We start from the raw sequence: 13,769 nt of genomic DNA on the forward strand, positions 1-13,769 counted from the left end.
TTTTCAGAAAGGTATAAAAGTCTAAATTAGATAGCGAAAACTGTTGGGCTTAGGAGGAAAAGGGCAACGGATCATTATTGGAGTCATATAAATGACGAACTAACGTCACTCCTTTAGAAGTCCAGTAAGGGATCAGCGTGGGATCAATAACAAATTTTATTCTAGGATTATGCCACAACGAAGCCCATCTCGATTTATGAATCGGGGTAGCAACTTTCTTATCCACGGCCCGAACTGCTGCCATAGTATCAATGATAATTGAACGGGAGAAAGGAATGGATAAGGTCGAAGAAGTTAAGAAAGAAGAAGTTGGTAAAGGAAATGAAAGGTGTTGCTCAATAGGTAACCAGGAAGGCGTGAGAACAGGAGTCGAGGAAAACCACAAAGCACCTTGGGAAGCTAAAAAAGCCACCTGGTATTTTTCCCAATCAGGAAAATTACAACCACCCATCTCGTAAGGTTTTCTCAATGACTTATACGCAATTCTAGCCCTCTTATCACTCCAAAGAAACTTAGACGTAATGGAGTCAATGTAGCGGAAAAAGGAAGAGGACAATTTCACTGGAAGCATAGAAGAAACAAAGTTAATAATAGGAGTAATCATCATTTTGAGAGTTTGAATACAACCCCACCAAGAAATATATTTCGGAGACCAAGTATCTAAAAGCTGACAAACTTTGAGTAGAGTTTGCGCCTCATTATAAGCCACCGTATCATATAGGGTACCACAGAACCAAATCCCTAAATACTTGAGACGTTTAGATTGCCACTTAAAACCAGCGGTACCCATATGCGCTGGGAAACAATAAGCATTCAGGGGGAACATCTCATTTTTGTCCTTGTTAAGAGTATAACCAGAGACCTTAGAAAAAAGAGCAATAATATCCATAAGCGCGAGAATAGCGGAAACAATGTCATCCGAGAAAATAAGGACATCATCCGCATAAGCTGCTGTCTTTATGCAATGTGGACCAAAAGTAAACCCTTTAATATCTGGATGGAGATTAAGTAATGTAAGAAGGGGATCAATAGCTAATAAAAATAAAAGCGGGGATAATGGACATCCTTGACGGGTACCTTGACGAAGACTGAAAAACTCGGAAGTAGCCCCATTACCCCTAATATTCGCTTTCGGTTGAGCATATAAGGACATGACCATGTTAACAAAAGAGTCACCAAGATTATGTGCATGAAGAACAGCCTGGAGAAAAGGTCACAATACCTTATCAAAAGCCTTCTCAGCATCTAAGGCTAAAGCAGCAGCAGGAAGCGTAGACTGCTTAGCTGTACCCAAAATATGGCAGAAGGTACGGATGTTATCCCTAGCCAGTCTACCCTTCACAAACCCCGTCTGAGATGAGTGGACTAAAGAAGGAATATAAGATTCTAAGCATTTAGCAAGAATCTTCGCAAAGATTTTGGCTTCCATATTAAGGAGGGAAATCGGGCGAAAATGTTTAGGATCAGAGATATCTTTTCCTTCCTTTGGCAGTACTACAATAGTAGCATCCGCCGCAGTACCTGAAACCGCATTATCCTGAACAAACACGTCAAAAACAGACGAGGAACCATAGAAGGAAGAAAAGTTTTATAAAACAAGATGGGAAAGCCATCCGGTCCAGGGGCCTTACCAGACCGAGGGGATTTAATTGCATGAATAATATTCCTCAGAAGTAATCGGGCCACCCAATTGCCCACCATCCGCCATAGATACCGACTGAAGAGGGATAGTTTTAAATAAAAAATGGCAATCCTCTAACGACACCTGGTTAGTGGGAGTGTAGAGAGAACTATAAAAATCTCGAAACACCTCAAGAATCTTCTTAGTCTGGAACCTTTTAGTCCCAGATCTGTCAGTAATAGAGGAGATATGAGAGGATTTAAAGTTAGACTCTTGAAATTTCAAAGTGGCGGCCAGAATCTTACCAGCACGATTCTTCAAAAGTAATCGTTTTGACTTCTGGGCCTGAACCCCAATATGAGCCCTCTTAGTAACGATAGTGTTATAGGAATATTTCAGAGTTTTGATGGATTGCAACAAGTGTTTATCATTCCTACGTCGAAAGAGAAGCTCCTGTCGTTTGATACCATCCTCTAATTCTGCAAGTTCCCTCTTGATGTCAGCATTTTTTTTCGCCATAACTTTAATAATATGACCCCTGAGTGTACACTTATAAGCGTCCCATAGAACCACCGGAGAGCTATCTGAGCCTTCATTATCCGAAAAATAATGTTCAATCTCACCATGTATACTCTGAACCTGATCATCGTCATGGAGAATTTCCGTATTAAGTCTCCAGGAGGAAGGCTTCCTCTTAGGGGCCAGATTAAGGAGAGAGAAAGAAACAGCTGCGTGGTCTGAGATAAGAATAGGATGAATATACGGAGAACCTGAGTGTTGCACTAAAGACGAATGAACTAAGAGATAATCAATACGAGAAAAGCTGGAATGAGGAGAGGAAAAAAAGGAGAAATCACTACCCGTAGGATTATGAAGACGCGAAATATCTTGAAGATTCGCAGAAGAACACATATTTAACAACTGCTTCTGTGCTCTAGGAGGATGGAAAGAGAAAGCCGAGTTCCTATCCAGGACCGGATCTAATGGTAAATTAAAATCACCACCAACGATCAAGTTGCCGTTATGCGGTGTAAGAGCTAGTTGTTTAATGATCTTTTGCCAAAAAGAAGGATCATCAGCATTTGGAGCATAAATGTTTAGAACATAAAGATCAGCAGTACCATCAGTCAATCTAGATAACAACCAACATCCCTCAGAATCATGCTCAGCAGAAATCACTGATAGCCCAGATTTCTTAGAGATAAGTGTTATGACCCCATTCTTTTTACCAAGTGCATCCGAACACACAACATCAAGAACCAACTCTTTCCTTAATAACAAAGCTTCTTTATAGGAAACCTTTGTCTCTTGTAAGACCACCAAATCCGAAGATAAGGATTTACAGTAGTCAAGAACTTTAGCCCTCTTAACCGGATGGTTTAACCCCATAACATTAAGGGAGACTACATTCAAACCAGACATAGGCTAATACAAAAAGAAAATCCGAGCAACAAATATGATAGAGGAGGTAAGACACCGAACCAAACACCCACCAAAGTCCAACAGCCACCAACACAAATGAAAAGCACTACCCGAGGATCCAAGAGCAGAAAGAAGAAGAAAGGCAAGAAAGAGAAAAGGAAAAGAAAACGAGAGAGAGAGAGGCAGAAAAAAAGGATAGAAAAAGAAAAAGAAAAAGACCCACCAGGGGAGGTCTATAGAGGACCAGAATCATACCAGGGGGGACATGGAAGGGGCAAACAGGGGGTCCGTCAGGAAACAGACAATAGTTGAAATAACAGCATCATAGTAGACAGAAAAGTAAGTGATAGGCACACCAGGCAATAAAAGAGGCAGAAGAATGCGGGGTGTAGAGTTGGAAAGAATGGAAAGAGGCCGAAAAGGCCTCTGAGCTAAATAGAAACGGGAATACAAAGATTCAATATACTTTAAGATAAAAAACCATATGACTATCTGTGAAACACGCAATAATAATGAATATAAAAGCAATCTAAAGGTGAACCAGACAGCTAGATATAAAGAGTAGAACTTAAACCTTATATATGGGACATATGTACTAAACATGCAACAAAGCTAGTGTTTAAGAAATACCATAGTAAAAGGCGACATGAATAGCAATGAGCCATAAACCAACAATCAAATTCATCAAAGAAAAAGAAAGACAAAAGCTATAAAAAATGAGTAGAAACGATCATTGAACTAATCGAGCGTATGAACTAGTCAGAATTAATTCTCAATAAATACTATAATAACAAGCAACAGTAGTAAACAGAAACGAAAAGTAATAATAAATATAAATATAAATTCATCAAAAAAGCAAACAAGAAAAATACAGTGCAATAATTGAATAAGGTATGCAATGCGCCTATAAAATTAGAGAAACATACTTTATAGATAAAAATAATTCTGAACAAATGTTGTACTGGTAAAAAACACCAGAAACAAGAACAAGAAGAAATAGTAAAACAGAATATCTCATCCAAAGAACATAAAGCATGCAAGCATGTGAATCAAGTATAAATGAAACGTATACCCGAACCACAAGGCAAATATATAAAATTACACGTATGAGCCGTAGAGACATCCAGAAAGGAACAGAAAAAAACATATGAGCTACAAGGAGAGAAAGACTGTCAACACATAAGTACATCCAACCTGTAAGCTGAGGAAGACCAGCAGACGAGCAATGATCACAATACAAAAAACATCATGAACACTACAAAGTACAAAACAGCGACCTAAAAAAACAACAGCAAAGGAAGGAAAAGTATGGATACCAAAACAGAGCCTAAAACCAAAGTATGAGAGACAAAAGTAAAAGACAGGGTACAAACAAAACAACGTGAAAAGAGAAAGATCTAGTATATATAACTAGAGGCATTTTCCTAAGCGAAACAGGAAAAAGGTACCGAGGCAAGAAAAGAAGCACAACCAACAACAGGAACAGAGGGATCAGGAAACAGGGCAAGAATCCATGTAAGAGTCAGACCAACTGTCTAGGAAGGACTCACAAGGGGTAACAACATGAACGAATACGACAATACAAAAGAAAAGAAGAAAGAACAAAACAGGAAGGAAAAAACATCATGCAAGATCTAATAACATGAAGAATCCAAAAATTATATCAAGAAACCAGTACATAAGCAAAAGCTAAAGAAGTAAAATGCCATGAAAATAAAGCGAGAACTAGACATCAGGTTCCAGAGGGAGCAAAAGAAGGAGAAGAATCCATCTGGGAATCAGACTGGTTGTCAAGAAAGGAGGAAAGCTCGGAAGGTTCATCAAAAACTCGAGAGCGACCCTTATAGGTAATGCAAAATTTTGAGGGACCAGCAAAGGAGAAGGGAATGTGCATGTCCAAAAGACGTTTCCGCAGTTGTAGAAAACCTTTCCGTTGAATGACAGTATCTCTGGCAAAGTCTTGCGAAATAGAAATTCGATGACCTTCCCAAGACACCGCCTTAATCTTCCTCATGTGAGCTAAAATTTGCTCTGAATGCTGATGACGCAGCGGTTTAAAAATTATCGCTCTGGGATATGTAGCAGACTTGGGCTTAAAAGTAGGAACTCGATGAGCCCTTTCGATTTCAAAGTCCTTCTGAAACGACAGTCGTAAGGTAGTAGGAAGCCATTGGTATAGAAAATCTATCATCGAGGGAGCCGCTTTTTCCGTATCTTCAGGAAGGCCAAAAATTTGCAGATTACTCCGACGATTGCGATCTTCTTGATCCGTGAGGTCTCTCCGCAAAGCCACCATGGAAAGCTCCATTTGTTGAAGAGACTTAGCATGCTGTTGCGCGGAGTCCTCCACCCCACTAATACATGACTCCGCATTCGTAACACAAATAGATAGGGCTTTGAAATCATTCCTAATAGCAGCCACCTCAACCTGTAATAAATCAGTATTAGTCTTGGTAGATTGAGATATATCATGTACTGCATTTAAACGTGATAGAATAGTATCCAATGTGGTCGTAGACTCCTTCTGAGACGACTCCGGGATAGGAGACATCTGTTTGGCCCTTTTTAACGCACCCTTAGCGTCTTTAGCATTGGTGGAAGGACCCATATTGTCAGCCATAAGGAAGAGCCCAAAAGGTCTGAACAGGCACACCAGGAGACAATACAGGTATATTCAGAGCAACACAGGATCACAAAGTGGTACAGAAGAAAATAGAAGCTCACTAGGCCCCAATAGAATCAATAGGCAATATGTGTTAGGCAACCAATGTCTCTCAGGGTAGAAGTATATCACTAAATGGTGGGGAATGACCAATGAAGAAGAAAAAGAACCATTCCAAAATCAGCAGGAGCGGTGAAAAAAGAGCCTGCTCAGACCTCAAAGCACCCCATAATAATAAAAGGAGTCCCTCATCCATGCTGAATCCAGAGACCCCACTTAGAGGTGAAAGATGAGAGGAGCTGCATCATTCAAAGCAAAAAGCCTCATAAAGATGAAAGGGAATAGCCATAAGCAACAATGAGCCCACATGAATAATAAATTGATAAATGTCACCTTCCTGTAGTGTCCGGCATCAAGCCAAGCCAGCTGACACAAATGCGTTGAAGAAAAAACGCGAGCGACGCCAGTAATACAAAATGGCGGTCGCTCGCTAAAAAACCGGGAGCCGGACTCCTAACTACAACCAAAACAGTTTCCAGACGTCTCCAGCAAGTAAACTCCACAAACAACGCTCACGGCATCATCCTGCATCGATGTGCCGATTACGGAGACAAGACGCTGTCCGTAGGAATCCCAGAATCGTCCCGACAGCCGGCTTCACCCCGGAGCTCAAGCACAAGCCGCCATCACAGTGCGGCGCGCAAGACACGCCCCCAATGGTGTTCAACTTTAGCTGATTCTGTGAATTTTCCTTAGTTCTTCTACCAATGATGCGAAAACACTAAAGTAGAAATACGTTTTCTATCCTTTCCCTGAATGTGACAGTTAACCTGGCTACGAACTTTATAGAAAATAATAAGAATAAGTAGATTGCTTATTATTCGGGATCCTCATGAATGCCGGGGACCCATACGGGATGGGCACATTAGCAGAAACATGTTGACGCTATAAAAAAAAAAAACAAGGATCTACATTATGCAAGACCCTTGTGTATCCAGGTTTTAATGATGCGACTAGGAAGTACGAATAGTACTAATTAATTAGCATCTCTGAACACATTTTTAACATTGCATGGTGCAGTCCACCTGACCTTTAGGAAGATGTTCAAACAAAAAAGGTAATACAACCTCTTAACGAGCACCAGGTGCGCCCATGGCATTAACCAAGTGTATGGTTTGTGGCGAGGAGCGGGACAATGATGAAGCATTCCACCTACTTAGGTGAAGGCCTTCATCCTTTTTTACAAAAAAAACTCTAGCCATACCCACTTTTAACATGGGTGTCATGGTGACATCATGTTTGAGAGGGAAAAGCGTTAACAACACAACTTTTACCACACAGTACCTTTACCAAGCAACTTTTACAACACAAGTCGTTACAATGACTTGCGCTGGGGGGCGCTGTAGGATAGGGAATAGTTTAATTTACTATCCAAAACCTTCCCTACTATCCACGGGGACTGGATTTAGAATAGTAAATTAAACTATTCACTATCCAGCGCCCTGTAACGCAAGTCGTTGTAACGACTTGTGTTATAAAACCTGTGTGGTAAAGACATGTGTTATATAAGGATGCGTAGTAACGACATACATCCCTGATTGAGGATATCCAGTTCTATCCATTTATCAACTAAATAATTAATTTTGTTCTGTAAAGTCAAAGTTGGATCAAGATTGAATCTGATATAGCAGAGACTATCTTAGCTGTGTATATGCCTCTTCAGTGAATTTCTTTATAGAAATTACAACATGTTGCCCCTTATCAGAGGACTTGATCACTAAGGGGCAGATTTATGTTGCCTGACGCATCTCTGCAAATCAGCAGAGATGCGCCAGGAACGATGCGGCACGCAAGTTTATCCTTGCGTCACCCATGATGCGCCGCATTTACGATGGGGCGCACCATGGCCCAGGAATAAACAGATGCGTGTCGTATCTAGGGCGTGAAGTTGGCTCAGTGCTGAAGTTGTGTTGCGTGCGGCACGCAACTCCAGCACTTTTCCAACTTGCCCTATCTGTAACGTGGTGCATCAATCCTAACGCCTGCTTCAAGCAGGCGCAGGGTTTTGACGCATCAGCGTTGGTAAAGTGACTCACTTTTCCGGGGCGTTCCTGCGGCAGAACGCCCCTTCTGTGTGGTAACGCCCACATGAAACCTGACGCAGGTTTCATGTGGCGCAGGGCCTTACACAGTGACGCATCTTCATAGATGCATCACGATGTAAGTATGTCGCAATGTGGCTCAGGGTTTACACTGTCGCTGCATCACAGAAGTGACGCAACAGCAGCGTAAAAGTGGCGCAAGTTCAACATAAATCTCCCCCTAAGTAACTAGATTAGTTGCTTCTTTGGAGCTCTAACAAACTTGATTAATTTTTATATCATAAGCCCAGCCTCGTCATGTTGCCCCAAAACACTATCAACACGGAGGAAGATATCATTCCTTTTAATATCAGGTTTAATTTGGACATATAGAGTAGTGAGGTGTGGTCCTGCAGCTCCTTTGAGACCTACTTTTTATCATTTCAATAATTATAATTAGTCAAGTCCCTTCTCACTGTCACATTGCTCCTAGATCCTTTTCCTGCTGAAACAAAATAATCTATGCTCCAATTACATCTGTATATGGCATTAACCAGCATATTTTTATCAATAATGTCAGCTCTTTATTTTGGGGATGATATTTAGCATACTCTTATTGGTCATGCCCTCCATGATTTGCCTGCAACAATATGGATCTTGCTTTAGAAAAGTCCAGCCATCACCACAGCAGCACCTCAAATCTTACAATTCTCGCTGGGATTCCCTTTGGGCCATTTAATAATGAGTTATATATGGTCCATGTAGGAACTATTGATTTCAATTTATCCATAACATTAGATGTATGGGAATGTCCATGCTCCACCTATGTAACACCTATCTGAGACAATACAATGCAAGGCAGTTCTATGCACTGTGTTGTGTTACTTTGTATTTACTAAATCAGAAAAAGCCATACAAAGTGGCTTAGTAAATGCCAGAAATGGTTTTGCTTCGGGTTGCACCAAAAGAGTGACGCAACTCCAACAAAAAATCATAGTAAATTTGGGTCTTTGTCTTTAAGAGCTATTTCCGAAAAGCAAATCGCAGGAAGTGTGGAAGGTAATGTTGGGCAATGAAAACAAGACAAATCTCTTTATGAAAACTGACAGTTGTTGGATACAGGATGGTCCCCTCTGTATGGGGGGATTACTTCACTTTTCTGGCATCGCTGTAATTCACAAAAATTTAAGCTGAAACAAGTCCAAGTTACAGCTGTGGAAGGGGCTTTGAAAAAGCTACTTTAAAGAGATTGCTTTTGCAGGCTATTTATTTTGGAGTTTTGTATAGAATGGACAAGACTCAAGGGCGACATAGCTTTTCATAAAATCAGTTTCATAAATCTCAGTCAGACTTCGTGGTAAATAGCGGCCAAAAATTGCGAATTCGCTATTTAAAATTGGTTAATGAATTGCATTTAAGGAATCTCTAATAGAGATTCCTTAAATGCAATTCCTCGCAAATGTGAGAATTCTTTATTAGCGAATTTTGCATTTGGGATGATGAATCCCAAATGCAAAAATTGCACTCGCAAAGGGCCAGATTCTCAGAATCTGGCCCTTTGCGAGCGCAATTAAGCTTCATGAATCTGGCTGTATGTATTTGGTGTTTTTGAAAGGGGACTGTGATTAGTTGACTTTTAATTTGATAAAATATTTGGACCAATTTGAGGCATAAATATAAATATTGTATTTAAACATGCATTTGGGGAGAGGATGTAACCTTACGGTTAGAGCGGTCGACCTTGAAGCTAGGGAACCGGGTTTGAGTCTCGTCAATGACGCTCAACATCCTGTGATTCTGGGCAAATCACTCAATCTCCCCGTGCCTAACAAAAATGAATGTGTCCTTCTGTAACGAACCTGGTGCTCATGAAAAACGCTCTGAGACCCAATTCGGGTCTAGTTCGGGCTATATAAATCTCTATAAAAAAATGTGTTATTCTTTTAGGGCAAATAATGTCATCTTGTGCTATTTTAAAACCATCCCTACTTCCCTATAACTTTCAACCAAGCACTCGCTGTTTTTGAGGTTTCTGTGTCAACAATTATTCAGGGGAGAAAGAGGATTTTAAGTGGAATCACTCCACTCCCAAAATTGTATGCTAGAATCATCAGTGAGGAGAAGGCACCCATTCTGACTGATATCAGTTGTCTCCCTACCCCACAGCTTTCCAAACATTTCATGTTGGTGACACACTTTTTGGAGATGCATCATTTTGTGACACAGTAAGGTAGTGTAGCAAGCCCGAACCACCCAAGGAAGGCTCGGGAGGGGGGGGGGGGGGGGGATTCTACCCCCAGAAGAAAATTTTGAAATAAAAGTGGCCAAATGGTCTCCCTCTGTCTGTCTCCCTCCCTCTTTCTCCATCCCTCTGTCGCAATCCTTCCTCTGTCTCCCTCCCTTTGTGTCCCTCCCTCTGTCTCCCTCTCTCTGTCTGTCGCCCTCTGTCTGTTGCCCTCTATCTGTTGCCCTCTGTCTCCGTGTCTCCATCTCTCTGTCTCCGTGTCTCTGTCACTCTGTCTCCCTCCCTCTGTCTCCCTTCCTCTGTCTCCCTCTCTCTCTCTCTCTCTCTCTCTCTCTCTCTCTCCCTCTGTCTCCCTCCCGCTGTCTACCTCTCCTTCCCTCTGTCTCCCCCTCCTTCCCTCTGTCTCCCCCTGACTCCCTCCCTCTGTCTCACTCTCCCTCCCTCCCTCTCTCTGTCTCTATCTCTGTCTCCCTCCATCTCGCTTTCTCTCTCTCTCTGTCTCCCTCCCTCTCTCTCTCTGTCACCCTCCCTCTCTCTCCTCTCTCCCTCTCTCTCTTTCTCCCTCTGTCTAACTCACTCTATCTGTCTCCCTCTCTCCCTCTGTCTCCCTCTGTCTGTCTCCCTCTGTCTTGCTCTCTCTCTGTCTCTCTCTCTCTGTCGCCCTCTCGTTGTCTCCCTCTCTCTCTGTCTCCCTCTCTCTCTGTCTCCCTCTCTCTCTGTCTCCCTCCCTCTGTCTCCCTCCCTCTGTCTATCTCGTACTCCCTCCCTCCCTCTGTCTTCATCTCTGTCTCCCATGGTTTCCCTCTCTCTCTGTCTCCCTCTTGTCTGTCTCCCTCTTGCCTGTCTCCCTCTTGCCTATCTCCCACCCTCTGTCTCCTTCCAGCTGTCTCCCTCCCTTTGTCTCCCTCCATCTGTCTCCCTCCATCTGTCTCCCTCCATCTGTCTCCCTCTATCTGTCTCCCTCCCTCTGTCTGTCACCCTCCCTCTGTCTCCGTCCCTCTGTCTCTGTCCCTCTGTCTCTCTCCCTCTGTCTGTCTCCCTCTGTTTGTCCCACCTCTGTCTCCCTCTCTCTCATTCTCCCTCTCTCTCTGTCTCCCTCCCTCTGTCTCTCTCCCTCCCTCTGTCTATCAAGTACTCCTTCCCTCGGTCTCCCTTTCTGTCTCCCATGGTTTCCCTCTCTCTCTGTCTCCCTGCCTCTGTCTGTCTCCCTTTGTCTGTCATCCACTGTCTCCCTCCCTCTGTCGCCCTCCTCCCTCTGTCTGTCGCCCTTTGTGTCGCTCTCTGTCTCCCTCTCTGTCTCCCTCCCTCTGTCTCCCTCTCTCTGTCTCCCTCTCTCTGTCTCCCTCCATCTGTCTGTCTCTGTTTCCCTCCCTCTGTCTTCCTCCCACTGTTTCCCTCCCTCTGTCGCCCTCCTCCCTCTGTCTGTCTCCCTCCCTCTGTCATCCTCCTCCCTCTGTCTGTCTCCCTCTGTCTGTCGCCCTCTGCCTCCCCCCCTCTGTCTTCCTCCCTCCGTCTCTCTCTGTCTGTCACCATCTGTCACCTCCCCCAGTTTCCCGCGCACACACACATCCACACCCGAGCACTTCACAGGTCTAAAAAAGACCATAGAGCAGAGTGTCTAGGAATGCTTTTTAATTAGCAGCAGTTATGTGCTAAGTGCCCGCGACACACTCACCATTTGCAGGCGACACAGTAATGTGTCGGGACACACAGTTTAGAAAGCTCTACCCTACCCTATCTTTGTTGTTTTAGAAGGGCTCTCATCCACTAGGATTCCTTATGGAATTCTTCATCATCAAGTTCTAACCCACATACTTTCTATATGTATGCGGGCTCAACCTTGACCATCAAGGTGTTACTAAGCGAAGGGATCTAGATGTAAAATTGCTTATGGGTACCCTAATAGTTGCCAAACGATTTATTTCAGGGTCCACTGTCATGATTAAAAACAAAAGAGGATGCTCAGTGAGAAACGAATCGACTCCAGCATCTGATGGGCTAAATGCTTCAGCCAAATATTTAGCCAACCTGATCCACAGGATTTATTCAGGTCCGGACTAAGATCCCAACACAAACCCAGTTGTGGTTGTATATACGACACACCGTTTGTGTAGAAAATATGGGAGTGTAATTCACTCAATCATCCGTGCCACACATGCAAACTGATATGAGTAATTTTCTCAGCCTTTCTGAAGGTCAAAAAGGACACACACAGCCTCAGTGTTGCAGTGTTGACATGATGCAAGGGTGCCTGCGCTGGAGCATAGAAAAAGCAAACAATATCCCAACAGGTGTAATTCATTAGACAGTTGGATAAGATATGCAAAAACATTATCAGCAAAGCAAGGAAGAGACTTAATACATCTATTTGTTTGTGCCATTGCCATCATATTTTTGCAAGTAAAATTGGGAAAGAAGATAAACAGTAATATCAACACTGTAGGTAAACAATACTTCAACCCTAGTTGTACTTGGTGCAATAAAGGTGCATGTGGTGTGCACAGTGGCGACGCAAGTGACAAGGTGGTCAGTGTGAACGGCGTATAAGTGATAGGTGTTCAATATATACAGTGATAAGGTAATGCTTTTTCTAATTTCCTACCCCAATCCCAACGTGGTTGAAGGGTTTATACTCCTGTAGTTTTCACAAGATTGCGCTGGAGCATGGCAGCCAATTGTGCGCCAGCGCAGGGTAAACACATGGATGTGTCGTATTGTTGTTTATAGGGCGCATCCCTGTGCTTTTAACCCCTCCCCTGCTGATGACGGAACCGCTCCGTCATCAGCTACGGTTGGGCTGTGCTGATGACGGAGCGGTTCCGTCATGGCCCGGCCGCTGCGCCTGCGCGGCGCTGATTTCGCACCTGCGCGGCAGTTGTATTGAGCGAGGCGGGTCATGACGGAACCGCTCCGTCACCAGCACGGCTCAACCGCGGCTGGTGACGGAGCGGCTCTGTCACCAGCATGCGGCCGCCGCGCGGCCGCCCCGCCCCGTAAGCGCTGCGGCGAAATAGCCGCCGCAGCGAAAGGGTTAAAATGATGCAGCTCGGCGCAGCAAAATGGCTTGCAGCACTGCGTTATTTTGTAGTAAATGAGGCCCACGGTGTATTGCACAGCACTTGTAAGGACCCTTGTGCATCCATCGGTGTTCGGTGCAGCATCATTTCTACATTACGACGTATGGAAAAGCGATCTTCTGTACATTACCACATTGGATTGTCACTTATAGGCGATTACCTTGTGGCTTTACATGTGCATAATGACAGTTGGATATCATGTAGCATCACTTCTGGAAAACGGTCCAGAGAAGTGTCACCCAGGAAGAAGTGATCTTATGCAGCTCCACTTGTGCACTACCCTTCTGTGTACAGCAAGTCACAATCACCTACCATGAGCTGTCGTTGTCAATACGGGGTGTGAACTTTTACACCACTCTCCAATACTAACCGCACTGAAGTGTATCATTTACTGCATTTAACACACCATTGGGCACACGTTCCCTATTACCATCGAACGTGAATCACGCCTATGGAAATAAAAACGATGATGCATCTTAGCGATCAAGTACTGTATTATTACAGAATATCATAACATAAATTAGAATTATATAAATCATGACCTCGTGCAAAATGCAAGACATGGTTGGTGAAAAAAAACATACTAATATACTGAATGCTCCACACAGTGCATCGCTTGCACATATGCTGACAGGATGTAGACTACATACTTCCACTTTGA

At 43.4% G+C, this 13,769-nt stretch overlaps 1 protein-coding gene across 2 annotated transcripts in view; it reads right to left on the bottom strand.

The window, feature by feature from the left end:
- PDGFRL (platelet derived growth factor receptor like) overlaps nt 1-13,769 on the bottom strand; it is a 534,427-nt gene that overhangs the window by 475,817 nt on the left and 44,841 nt on the right. The gene's annotated exons all lie outside the window — the stretch shown is intronic.

This window comes from Lissotriton vulgaris, chromosome 3_1 (genome assembly GCF_964263255.1).
Source record: "Lissotriton vulgaris chromosome 3_1, aLisVul1.2, whole genome shotgun sequence".
Lineage (NCBI taxonomy): Eukaryota > Metazoa > Chordata > Amphibia > Caudata > Salamandridae > Lissotriton > Lissotriton vulgaris.